The 11,856-nt window shown below is 57.2% G+C and overlaps 1 protein-coding gene and 1 pseudogene across 1 annotated transcript in view; both read left to right on the top strand.

Moving 5' to 3' along the window:
- The first annotated feature begins 5,093 nt into the window (after positions 1–5,093).
- LOC103078225 (actin pseudogene) lies at positions 5,094–8,135 on the top strand (annotated as a pseudogene).
- A 3,652-nt stretch (positions 8,136–11,787) lies between these two features.
- Positions 11,788–11,856, top strand: part of CAMKV (CaM kinase like vesicle associated) — a 12,832-nt gene continuing 12,763 nt past the window's right edge. Inside the window, exon 1 of the mRNA XM_007466211.1 lies at positions 11,788–11,846. The gene's annotated coding sequence lies outside the window, so the exon portion shown is untranslated. The remainder of the gene's footprint in view (positions 11,847–11,856) is intronic.

Below are 11,856 nucleotides of genomic sequence, written 5' to 3'. Positions count from 1 at the left end.
AGCGGTTCATTGTGGGCTATTTTTAAGCTGTAACACATCACAGCAGAGGGGTCACTGCACCATGGCTTGCAGGGAAGGTTGTTTAAACATCTGTTATTTAAATTTCCCTGTGCCTTAAAGCTCAAAAGCCATGTCCTCCTGCACTCTCGGGTTCTGCATTTCACATCCCAGATGAGGAGTGGATTATCACCCCTCACCCTGCCATAGTTTCCTCTAGGACTGGGGTTTTCTGCACCGTGACTGCCTTTCCTTGGGGTGAAGCAGCGGGGCAGGGAGAAGGTGCCAGCTCCTTCAAACATGGTGCTGCCTCCGTGGAATGGGTGCACCCTGAACAGGAGAGACTTCCAGGGAAGCAGGAAGTTAGAGTTCACAGGGGGGAGAGGAAAACACAGACACAGTGCTGGGTATAGAGCTGAGAGACAGACAGAGGGTACAGCCTTCCTCCTGGGGGGCTTTGGTTTCCCATCAGGACCCAGAGAGTGTTGATCACAAGGTCCTTGTGGGTCTCTTCAGAAGCCTGCCTCTGCTTGGGCTGTGCTCCTACCTGGAGTGCCCTCCCTCCACAGACCTAAGTGCTACCCACGTGCAGCCTCTGGGACAGAGGGCTGGTGTCTGAGCCCTTGGACAGTAGGCAGAGATGAACCTCTGGGGAAACAGGCATTGCTTTTCACTCCATTATCAAGTGGTTAGCTGCACTGGGAGCCCTTTAAGGCTCCTTTTTAATTAATTAATTATTTATTTAATTTATTTATTTTTGGCTGAGTTGGGTCTTCGTTGCTGCACATGGGCTTTCTCTAGTTGCGACGGGCGGGGGCTACTCTTTGTTGCGGTGCACAGGCTTCTCATTGCGGTGGCTTCTCTTTGTTGCGGAGCACAGGCTCTAGGCGCGCAGGCTTCAGTTGTTGTGGCTCGCGGGATCTAGAGTGCAGGCTCAGTAGTTGTGGCGCATGGGCTTAGTTGCTCTGCAGCATGTGGGATCTTCCTGGACCAGGGCTTGAACCCACATCCCCTGCGTTGGCAGGCGGATTCCTTAACCACTGCGCCACCAGGGAAGTCCGTAAGGCTCCTTTTGATCCTAGATTTTTGGAGATGTTGAGTCTTCCCAGAGTACAGGGAGGGGAAGGCAGGTAGACTGGAAGAGTGCAGGGCCAGGGACTTGACAGAGCTGACACCTGAGAGCACAACAGAGCCCAAAATATGTCTGTGTTGGAGAAGCAAGTCTGGGAGACTTGGCTGGTCATGAGGTAGAATGGGGCCTTCTGTGCCTCTCCTCTTGATGCCCTACCTGCCCACCACCCTCAAGATCTCCTAGGTAGGAGGATTCCAGCCTGATCCACTGGGAAGGAGGGTTTCTCAGAGTGAGGTGACTGTCCCCATCTCCTGAAGTCTGACCCTCTCCACAGGGTTTGGGGCCTTCCCCCAAGCCTGCCGGGAGCAGGTCAGGTGAAGTGTGAAGGGAGGCAGTGCTGGAACCCGCCCTCACAGAGGAGCCTCTGTATGGCCTCTCCCTCAGACTGAGCTCCTTCCTGTTGCTTCCTGGCCCCTCCATCCCAGACAGCCCTCAGCCTGGGGAATGGGCTCAGCCTGGGGGAGGGGCTCTCTAGGTTGCCATGGTAACATGTTGGCCCTCCTCACTTTCCAGAATCAGAAATAGAATTGGATGCCCTTCTTCCTGGTGAGAGACTATTTAAAAACATGTTTGGGGGAGGGGTACAGGGGCAATGTCCCTGCCTGGTGAGGGCGGAGGGGATGGGGGGGATGAGGGGTGGGCGCAGGAGGGGGCTGGGTAGAAGGGGCCCAGCCTGGGATCCTCTCTAACTGCCTGCTGCCCTTCCCCTCAGCTGGATAAAGCAGAGGGGCTTCAGCCAGCCAAGAATTCTGAGTACAAGAGACTCAGCCAGGTCCCACAGGGTATGTAACTAGCCCCTACTCAGTACTGACAGCTTCCTGGGAGGCACTGGCTTAGTGCCCCCCAGGAAAATGCCCCCTCCCATGCCTGAGCCACCTGCTAAGCTATTGGGAGGAGGAACAGGGCCGTGTGGGTTACAGATTGGGTGGGGGCTTGGGGCTGCAGCACTCGGAAGGGAGGCATGTTGGCTCCCCTCCAGCAGGGTCCATGCCAACGTGGCCCTGCGCATGACACCTGTGATGGCATTGTAGTTTCCTGAAGTGTGGGTCCAGAGCCTCGTGGCCTGGCTTCGGATTCTGGCTCTACAACTCACTAGCTGCAACCTCTGTGAATTCTCTCTCTTCCCTGTGCCTTGATTTCATCATTTATAAAATAAGGGTGACAGCACCCGGCTCTTGTTGAATTGCTGTGAGGCTGGGTTACAGTGCTCAGCACTGCCTGGCACAGAGGAAGGGCCCAGTCAATAGCAGTCACTGTTCTTATTGCTATAAGGGGTGTTTGCTTCCCAGGTGGGAAAAGCCTTCTCCTCTCTCCGGGCTGCCTTCTTTGGTCTTTACTTAGTGGGCCACACCCTTCTCAGATCAGTTGTTCATGAGGACTCCAGCCCTGAAAGGGAGAATTATGCCTCACTTCCGCAGGAGTGGGGGGATGGCTCAGTGGTCGGACAGGCAGGGACTTTCAGGGCCTCCCTCCATGCTTCTCCAGCCCTCCGACAAACACAGGAGGCTGCTACTAGCATCTCTGTCATGGGGAAAAACAAAACAAAATTAAAAAACAGTTTGCTTGGGGCCAGAGATTAATGAAGTTAATAGTGTTCAGCAAGTATGTGTGTGTGAATGCACACATGTGCAGACCACAGACCCTTGGGCTCTGTCACCTTCCTGGGCCATAGTGTGTGGTGAGCAGCAGTGTCCAAACACATCTATCCCCATTCTTAACTGAAGGCAGCATCTGGGGAAGGGGGAGGGGGTCCGGGGGCCTGAGACATGGCTGAGTCAGGCTTTGCCCAGTGCCGAGTCAGGATGGTGCAGATGAAGCACAGAGCTAGCCTTGGTCCCTGGTCACATCGCTTCACACCCCACAGCCAAACGTAAGCACTATTTTTAACTTCTGTGAAAACACACCGTTTCAGAGGACAAGACTACAGCTTCGTTCTCCACAAACCTGTTTCCTGGGTATAAAGACTGAGGCCTGAAAGGATAGCCCTGGAGGACAGAGGGAGGAGGCCCAGAGCTCACAGCTGGGGGAAGGAGGAAAGTTTGACCCTGCCCCAGTCAGAACCTCCAGACTCAGGCCTGTAGCACTGGTCAGTTCCCCAAACTAGGCCTGTCCTCTGTGGCTGCAGGGCACATCTGGGCCTCGGCTGGTGGTCCAGGCAGGTCCCACTCCTCCCTGACCCTCTGCCCATCTACAAAATGGAGGGTAGGACTGCCCACCTCGTCTAGTAGCTTTCTTTTCTGTGTGCTACCCAAGTCCAGTCCTTTGTCCAACTTGTCCTCACTGCGTATGCAGTTGTGCCCAATGTGTACCCAGTTCTGCACCCACCATACCCGCACTGTGTAGCCAGCCCTGTGCCCACTGTGTGGACAGCCCCCTAACCACTGTGTCCCCACTGTGCCCCATCCTGTAATTTCCACTGGTGGCCTAGCCCTATGCCCAGTGTTCTGCCCCCCTTCTGGCCAAGGTGAAGTTGACACAATATGACAAGAGCTAGAACATTCTGACTTGATGGTTCTGAGCAGAGGCCCCACTCCCACCCGTGTCGTCCCCATCCCCACCTCTGTGGGATACTGGTCCTGGGCCTCAAGGACATGTGGCTCTGGGGAGGGGGCTCTGTGAGGCACAGGCAGAGGAAAGCCATCTGGAGCAGAGAGACTGCCAAGGAGCTGCTGTCCCTGGAGCGGGAGCTGGGGAACATGGGGGAGGGGAGTTAGAGCCTGAGCCTGGGCCCCTCACCCACTTCTACCTCTCAGGACTGAGTGGTGAAGGGGCTTTGCCCCCCACAGGGGCCTCGGGTCACACACTTGGAACTGCATCCCTGGGTCAGGGCTTAAGTCTCAAGTTGCCATGTGGGAAATGGGGAGAAAGAGCCAAGTGTGGCATCTGAGGTAAACTGGGAACCCAGGGGCTTCCTCAGTATCTCCCCTGCCTACCTTTTTCCCTTGGCCTTATACACGCTCTCGCCTCTAGGAGCACTGCCCTTCCTCTAGGGCTGGCCTGGGCAGAGTGGCCACCTGGCTGGCAAGGAGAGAGAAGGCCAGTCTACGGTTGGCAGAATTCACTGGGGTCCCTTGGCCTTGCTACCTCTCAAGATTCCCTGGGCACACCCCCATTCCTCAGGGGGGTGGGGCCCCTGGTTTCCCACACTCTCTCACCCTCCGCCAGGTCACTGGGGGCTGTGATGTGTGGGGTTGCCACACATGGCAATGAAGTGGGGACAGGGCACCTGGGGCATGGAGCAGGACTATGGAAGTCACCAAGAAAGTGGGCAGCCCTGATCCATCGGGCTCCCAGGGCCACCCCTCAGCTGGCAGCCAGCAGCTGGGCGGTGGCCCTAGAGGGTCCCAGGGACCATGGATAAACTCAGGATCTGTATACTTGAGGCAGGGGTTGTCACTGTCCACCGAGGCCATCCTTGATGGGGGCCTATGGCTCAGCCTCCCAGGCCCATGCCCACGAGCCCAGTCACCAGCAACTCTGGGACCCTGCTGAGGTTAGCTCCCAGTGTGGCTGTGAGTGGGCCTCCGAGGATTCCCTGAGACTCTCCTCCACTAGCTCGTTTCCAGGCTCTATCGTGGGAGCCCAAACACATCTTGTCACAGAGAACAGGACCCTGGCCCTACCGGTGTGCAGGCACGGTGACGGCACCAGTGACATGGCCCAGCTCGGACTCTGCTGTTCCTGGCTTCAGGTGCAGATGGCGGGGGAGGGCAAGGCTCCAGCTAAAGTCCTAGTAGGCTGGGGCAAAGGCCCCTGCAGCCCCAAACAGATAGCCCCATTGGGCATTAGGAAGAGCCGCTGGCTACCGTATTTTCTTTCAGGGGAGGATGGCTCAGCTGCAGCTCAAGGTCCTCTTCTGGCTCCGGCCCAAGCTCAGGGCCAGGGCCAGTGCCCATGTCCGGCTCAGGCTCCTCCAACTCCAACTCCAACTCAGGCAAATACTCCAGCTCTGGATATAATCTCAATGTCAGCAGCAGTTGAATCTTACACCTGCAACTTTGACCACCTGATGGATACCAATGCCATCACCAAGGGCCTGTCCCAAGACCTCTTGCCCAGGAAATGTGGCAACCAATGGTCAATCCAGTTGGAGTCTCCCAAAGGGGTCACATCCTGCCAGGACAAAGTGAATTTCCATTCTCAGGATGAGCCTGCCACCCCAGCACGTACTCCAAAAGAGTCCGCAGACCAGGCCCAGGAGCTCGAGGTTGCCCAAAGGCCGGTGTTACCAATGCAGCCTGAGAACCAAGTGGAGAAACCCATGGTCTGTACCTCCAGGCCAGGCAGCCCCACACCGGGCTCAGGGCCCCCAGAAACCCCCAAGTCCAAGAGGGGTAACCAGGAGATCTGCAGCTCTCAGCCAGGTCAGCAGCCCCTCAATGCTTGCAGCAACACCTGCTCCAATGTGCCGCCGTCTGCCTACCAAGTAACCTGCCACAACTCCCCCCTAGTACAGCCTCCCAGGGAAGCCATGCAGATACCCACCTCCAGTGCCCCTACCTGCCAGCTCTGGGATGCTGTGGAAGACCGTGTGCTGGTGTTTGATATGGCCACAGGCAACACCAGGATGTGGCTGCTGTGCCATGACCCCATGGGCTCAAGGGCAGTGCTGGTGGGCCTCATGCCCAGCCACCCATCCATCTATGCCTCTGAAAATACGCTGTCCACCCGGCCATTGGCCATGCCCATCTTCTCCCCTGACAGGGATGGCTCCAGCTTCTGGTCCACCACACCCATTGTGTCCAGCCCTGTGCCCTCCAGCCTTTCATCTGGAAGCTACCGAGAGGTGGCCCTGGTTCCCAAAGAGGCCAGGCTCAACCTGGAGTCACGAGGCTCCCCTGGTACTGAGACACCCATCAGGATGGGGATGCTCACTGGGCGTGTTCCACTGGGAATGCCCCTCCAATTTGGAGAGAGGATACTGAGCCATGCCCATGATCCTGGCTGGTCCAAACCTGATGCTGAAAAAACCGAATCTAGTCACACCATCTGGATGCAGGATGCCTCCAGGATGCAGGACACCTCTATGGTCCAGGCCAAGAAAATGCAGTGGATGAACTCAGAGCAGACCCCAGAGCCTGTACCACCAGCCAAAAACCAGCAGGTGCCCAGACCCCTGCTCCAGGAGGATGTAGGCAACCACAATCAGAAAGAGGTCGTTATTGCTCACCCTGACAGCCCTCAGGTCAAAGGTGCTGGGCACGCCCCCCTCTGTGGTCAGCCCCCACTAGCTGAGCAGCATCCTCTTTCCCGGCAGCCCCCTTCGGCCGGTCAGCCTCCCTTTGCAGAGCAGCATCCCCTTCCCAGGCAGACCCACCTTTCTGGATAGCCACCCCTAGCTGAGCAGGCCCCCTCCACCAAGCAGCCCCCACTTCCTGGTCGGGCCTCTCTCACTGGAGCCCCTATTGCCAGGCAGCTTTCTCTCACTAGGCAGCCTCCCTTTTCCCAAGAACCCCCCATCTCCAATAAGCCCACTCTCTCAAGAGGTCCCCCCACCGGTAGGGACCCTGGTCAGACCTCCACCCTGTGCCAGGAAGGTGAGCCATTGGGCCCGCCTACCCATGTGGAGGTACTTCGGGTGACCCCGGCCCCTGAGGAGACCTGTGTCTATGTAAACAGAGAAAATGTTGGTGTCAGTGCTGGTCAAAGCTTCAGCTCACATCGGCTCTCATCCTGGCAAGCTGGCAGCTGCCCCAGGGAGCGGGAGGAGCAGCCTTCCCTGCTCACATTCACCACACCTGGTCCTGGCTGCAAGGTCTTACCCACGGCCACGGTGGGCACTGAGCCCCACGGTCCCCAGTTCAAGCTGACAGCTGAGGACATTGCACACTCGCCAGTGGTCGCGCAGCTTGGCCTTCTCCGAGGGGCCTGCTATGAGCTGGTGCCCACCATGGATGTTCTGCCAGTACGGTCCCCAGTGCTCTGCCGCCATTCACGGGACCCCTACCAGGACATGGCAGCTGTGGTCATCGACACAGGCACAGGCTTCACCAAATGTGGACTGGCTGGAGAGGACCACGTCCTCAGTGTGCTGCCTTCACGCATCCAGCTGCTCCAGCATCCAGTCCAGGGCCAGCCCAGGTACGCAGTGCCTGAGAACCGAGAGGGTTCCTACTCGGTGCTGAATCGAGGAGTGGTCTCTGACTGGATTGCACTGGAGGTGCTGTGGCAGCACCTGTTCTATTGCAGGCTGGGTGTGCAGCCCGAGGAGCTGGCTGTGCTTGTGGCGAACTCACCCACCTCACCATGCACCAACTGAGAAAAGGTGGCTGAAATACTCTTTGAGCATTTCCATGTGCCAGCCATGCAGACAGTGCATCAGGTCCTGCTGGCACTCTATGCTTATGGGCGGACCACTGGGCTGGTGCTGGGCAGTGGCCATGGCACCTCCTCTGTGGCACCCATTATCACTGGGGATCTGGCCCCACTTGACACCTACCAGCTGGATGTGGCAGGTGCTGACCTCACTAAATACCTGGCTCAGCTGTTGCCGGCAGGTGGCCAGTCACTGTTCAAGGCATGGCTGGTCAACCAGATTAAAGAGGGCTGCTGCTATGTGCCCATGGACATGACAGCTGAGATGGGCCGTGCCCAGGCCCTGGCGCAGGTGGACTTTTTGCTTCCAGACAAGCAGATTATCACACTGGGCTCTGAGCGCTTCTGCTGCCCCGAGGCCCTCTTCCAGACCAATATGCTAGGCCTCAATCAGCCAGGCCTTCCACAACTAGCCCTCCTAAGTATCAGCTGGCTGGAGGCCAAGCAGAAGGAGCAGCTGCTGGCCAGTGTGGTGCTGGACGGTGGTGGCACCCTGTTGAGTGGCTTTCCTGAGTGCCTGAGACAGGAGCTGGGCCCCGGTGCCACTGTGCTGGGCTCTCTGCACCATGCTGTTGCTGCTTGGCTTGGAGGCTCCATCATGGCGTCCCGGGACTCCTTCCAGAGCCTGTGGCTCAGCCACCGTGAGTACGAGGAGGAGGGCCCATGGGCCATCTATAAGTACCATCTGTGAGCACATAAAAGTTCTTTCTGGTTCTGCTTCTTTTGACCACTGTGGCATATTTTAGGCACAGGGTGGTGGAGGGAAGGGCAGGGATCCAGGCATGTGGTCAGGGATGGGGCCCTTGGCACTCCCAAGGCATACCCTGCCTCTACACACTGGAATTCCATGGGCCTTGGCAATCCTATCCTTTCCAGAGAGCCCCACAGCCCCACGGCTGACATTGGCTCTGGTTTAGCCTGACCTTTATTGCACCCCAAGGGCAACCACAGAGAGTGGCGGCTGTGGGTTTTGCCCTGTTGCCCTGGCGACAAGCTCAATTACCCTTGATTGCCAGCTCGTTGCCATGGCAATTTCAAACATAATGTAATAACCCACACAGCCTGGAGTGAGTCATGGTGGGGGGCAGCCCCCTCCCCTAGCTCCAGAGGAAAAGACTGCTTGTCTTCCCCCATGTTGGGCCCTCTACGGGGCGCTGAGGCCAGCAACACTGACAACAGCCAAACAATTCTACAGATGGCTGGGGCACTGGAGCACTTGTTACCCCCAAGGAGGGTCCCTGTCAGAGTCTGGGCTTCCTGGGGGAGCTGGCCTGATAATGCAGATACCTCCTAAAGTCAGAACCTTGGCTGGAGCTCTATGCTGGTTTGGCAGGTGCTTCTGTCAGCCAGTCAGAATATGAAAGTATAGGAGTGCTGGCCTTTGGTTCCCTGGGGCAGGAAATCAGGGTAGGGGTCTGATAAATCCTGAATCCTGGGTGGGAGATACAACCTGAGCTGGGGGATGAGGCTCTGGCCTGCTTTGTAGTCTCTGAGGACATGGAGACTCACACCTTATCCTGCCTCTCTGACTATCTAGTTTTGGTGGGAGCCAGAACTGTCAACTTTGGGCTCCCTTCGCCTCCTGTGCCTCCCAAAATGGGCAGCCTCTGCCCACAGGGTGGCCAGGGTAAAGGCCTCGTCAGGAGATCTCCATAGAGACTATGGGGCAATGCCAGTGCCAACTGCCCTGCTCTTGTCCCAAACTCCACTCTGTTTTAAAGGGCCTCCGCTGTCCCTCTGGCCAGGGGAGTGGCTAGAAGCCACGGCCCCTGACCTTGTCTGGCTCTGAATAGTGGGGGTAGGAATAAAGGTCCATGTCTTCCATGGCCTGGAAGAGCTGAGAGGAAGCATTCACCTGGTGTTGCTACTTCCTGCCTGGAGGGCAGCTGGAGGCTGAAGCCAAGACAATGAAGCCAGGACTTCCCTGGTGGTGCAGTGGTTAAAATCCGCCTGCCAATGCAGGGGACATGGATTCGTTACTTGGTCCGGGAAGATCCCACATGCCGCGGAGCCAATAAGCCCATGTGCCACAACTACTGAGCCTGCACTCTAGAGCCCGTGCTCTGCAACAAGAGAAGCCACCGCAACAAGAAGCACATGCACCACAACAAAGAGTAGCCCCTGCTCGCCGCAACTAGAGAAAGCCCAGCTGCAGCAATGAAGACCCAATGCAGCCAAAAATAAATAAATAAATAAATAAATAAATAAATAAATAAATTCTTTTAAAAAAAAGACACTGAAGCCCTACCCTGCTGGTGCCCCTCTGGCTGGGAGCTGAGGGACAAGCCATGCCCCTGTCCCAACCCTGGGTTCTCATCTTAGGTTGTCCTCTCCACAAAGGGCAAAGACCTGGCTATCCCCACACACACCTGAGAGTGAGGGGCTGCCCTTCGTGGAGAGACTATAAATGGCCAATGATATAAGGTCATCACAGCCCCCACCCACCCCTGGGCATGGTCCATGGTCCACCCTCTTCCCATGTCCAGCTTTCACACTGTGAGTCAGCCCCCACGATCCTGAGGCCTGTGCCAGGTAGGAAGAGGACCAGTGGCTCTAGGGACTAGCTAGCTACAGCGTCCATGTGCACATGCAAGCAAGCATGCCTGGGTGCACACAGAATGCAAACACATGTGCCCCTGGGCACTGCTGCACACACTGTGCTGTTGCCATCTCCTTTGGCATAAGAGCACACACACACAGACATAATCACACGTGTGCACATACACCCTGCCACGTGCTCACCCACAGGCACATGGAGTGTGCACGGGACCAAGAAGACGTGGAGCACTGCCAGCAGCAGGCAGGGCTCTAGCGAGCCACCTCTTCCCCTGCCTCTAAATCCCCCACATTCCAGCTTCTCCTTGGCCCAGCTTTTCTGTGCCTGGATAGCCATGATCTTCAGGAAAGGCAGAAAATGTGTGTACCACGTGTGGGGTCAGCAAGCCAAGGATCAGATGCACCATACAACGCAGGGAACCATTGTTTCAATGACAGTGGGCAGACAGCAGGAAAGACTGAGTGCCAGGCCATTCATTAATTCTGCAGACATGAACTTAGCATACTGAGATGAGACTCAGAGCTCTGCCCTGCAGATGCCCAGCTTGCCAGGAGATTCCTACCCAGTGGTGGAGTTGGTGCCATGAATGAGACCACCCAGAGCCCAGGGAGCCCAGAGGTGACACCCACCTGGCCTGGAAGCAATGACCAAACCAGGGAAGGATGTGAAGGGCTCCTCAACACCCCCTCTGGAGAAAGATATCAAGGGGTCCTGTTCGGGCAATAATATCCCAGGCTAGACTTCCAGCCCCAGCATGAGCTCCAACTTCCTCACTTGGGCAGTCACTCCTGTCAGCAGCTGTGGGGAACCATCCAGGAGAGACTCACTCAACATGGCCAGGGGTTTGGAGATGACCCCACCCAGGATGGGGTCAGAAAGCTCACTGAGAGGGTTCTGGTTGGGTGGAGCCCAGTTTCAGGCACAGAGAAGCCTAAGTCTGGCCTTCAGATACTGGCCTCAAGGCTTGTGGTGGGGCGGGGCAAGCATTTGGTCCATGTGCCTCTGTGACAAGGGACAGAGAAATGGCCAAGGACTTCCTTCAGAGGCTCTTCCCGGCAGTTCTCAGCCTCCTCCAGTCAGGGGCCATGTCTGGTGGGGCACCATGGTGCTGTAGTTCTCCTGTATCCCCATATCCCAGCCCAGGCCACCAGTGGTGATGCTGTTCAAGAAGGATTCGAGGGTGATTAAACTGTCAAGAAAGCAGAGTCTATGCCATGTCATAGGTAACTTTTAGAGCTTGAGAAATTCAGTGCCACACAGGAGGGGGCAGGCTGAGCCAGCCACCCTGGATGGGACCTTGCAGGAGGGGAGGGGAGGATGGGTAGTAGACTCTGCCACCAAGGTCTGGAGCCCTCACTTGCACACACACACCCCGGTGTGTTTACTAGCTAGGGAAGGCCTGTCTGTAGCACAGCTTGCCCTAGCAACTGCCCACTTGGTTCTAACTGGGTTCCGCTCTTTGGGTCAGGTTTTGGGAGCTGGGCAGAACGCCAGTCCCCTGGGGACTACTACCTGCCAAGATACTTCTGTGCAGCTCCAGGACTCAGGCTTTCCCCACACCTTCTACTCCGCACCCTCTACAGTGGGCATAGGAAGGCCCCTCCGGTCCTTGTTGCCCGGTCAGTCCAAGGACCTAAGGGAGCCTCTGAAAGCCTGGCCGGGGCCCGGGAAGGTTAGTGCTCACCTTCTCTGCTGCCACCCCATCCTCAGCCCTCCTTCGAGTGAGATTCCGGGCTCAGGCTTCTCCAGGGTCGGGGCGGAGCCGGCTGAGGGAGGCCCCGCCCCCAGCCCGCCCCCGGCCCGGGGTGCGAATCCGGGGCCGGCGAGCGGCGGGAGATGCTGGAGGTTCGCGAGC

The sequence above is a fragment of the Lipotes vexillifer genome, unplaced genomic scaffold, assembly GCF_000442215.2.
Source record: "Lipotes vexillifer unplaced genomic scaffold, Lipotes_vexillifer_v1.1 scaffold1004, whole genome shotgun sequence".
Lineage (NCBI taxonomy): Eukaryota > Metazoa > Chordata > Mammalia > Artiodactyla > Lipotidae > Lipotes > Lipotes vexillifer.
The sequence above is the reverse complement of the archived record's forward strand: the minus strand, read 5'-3'. Positions and strand labels throughout refer to the sequence as shown.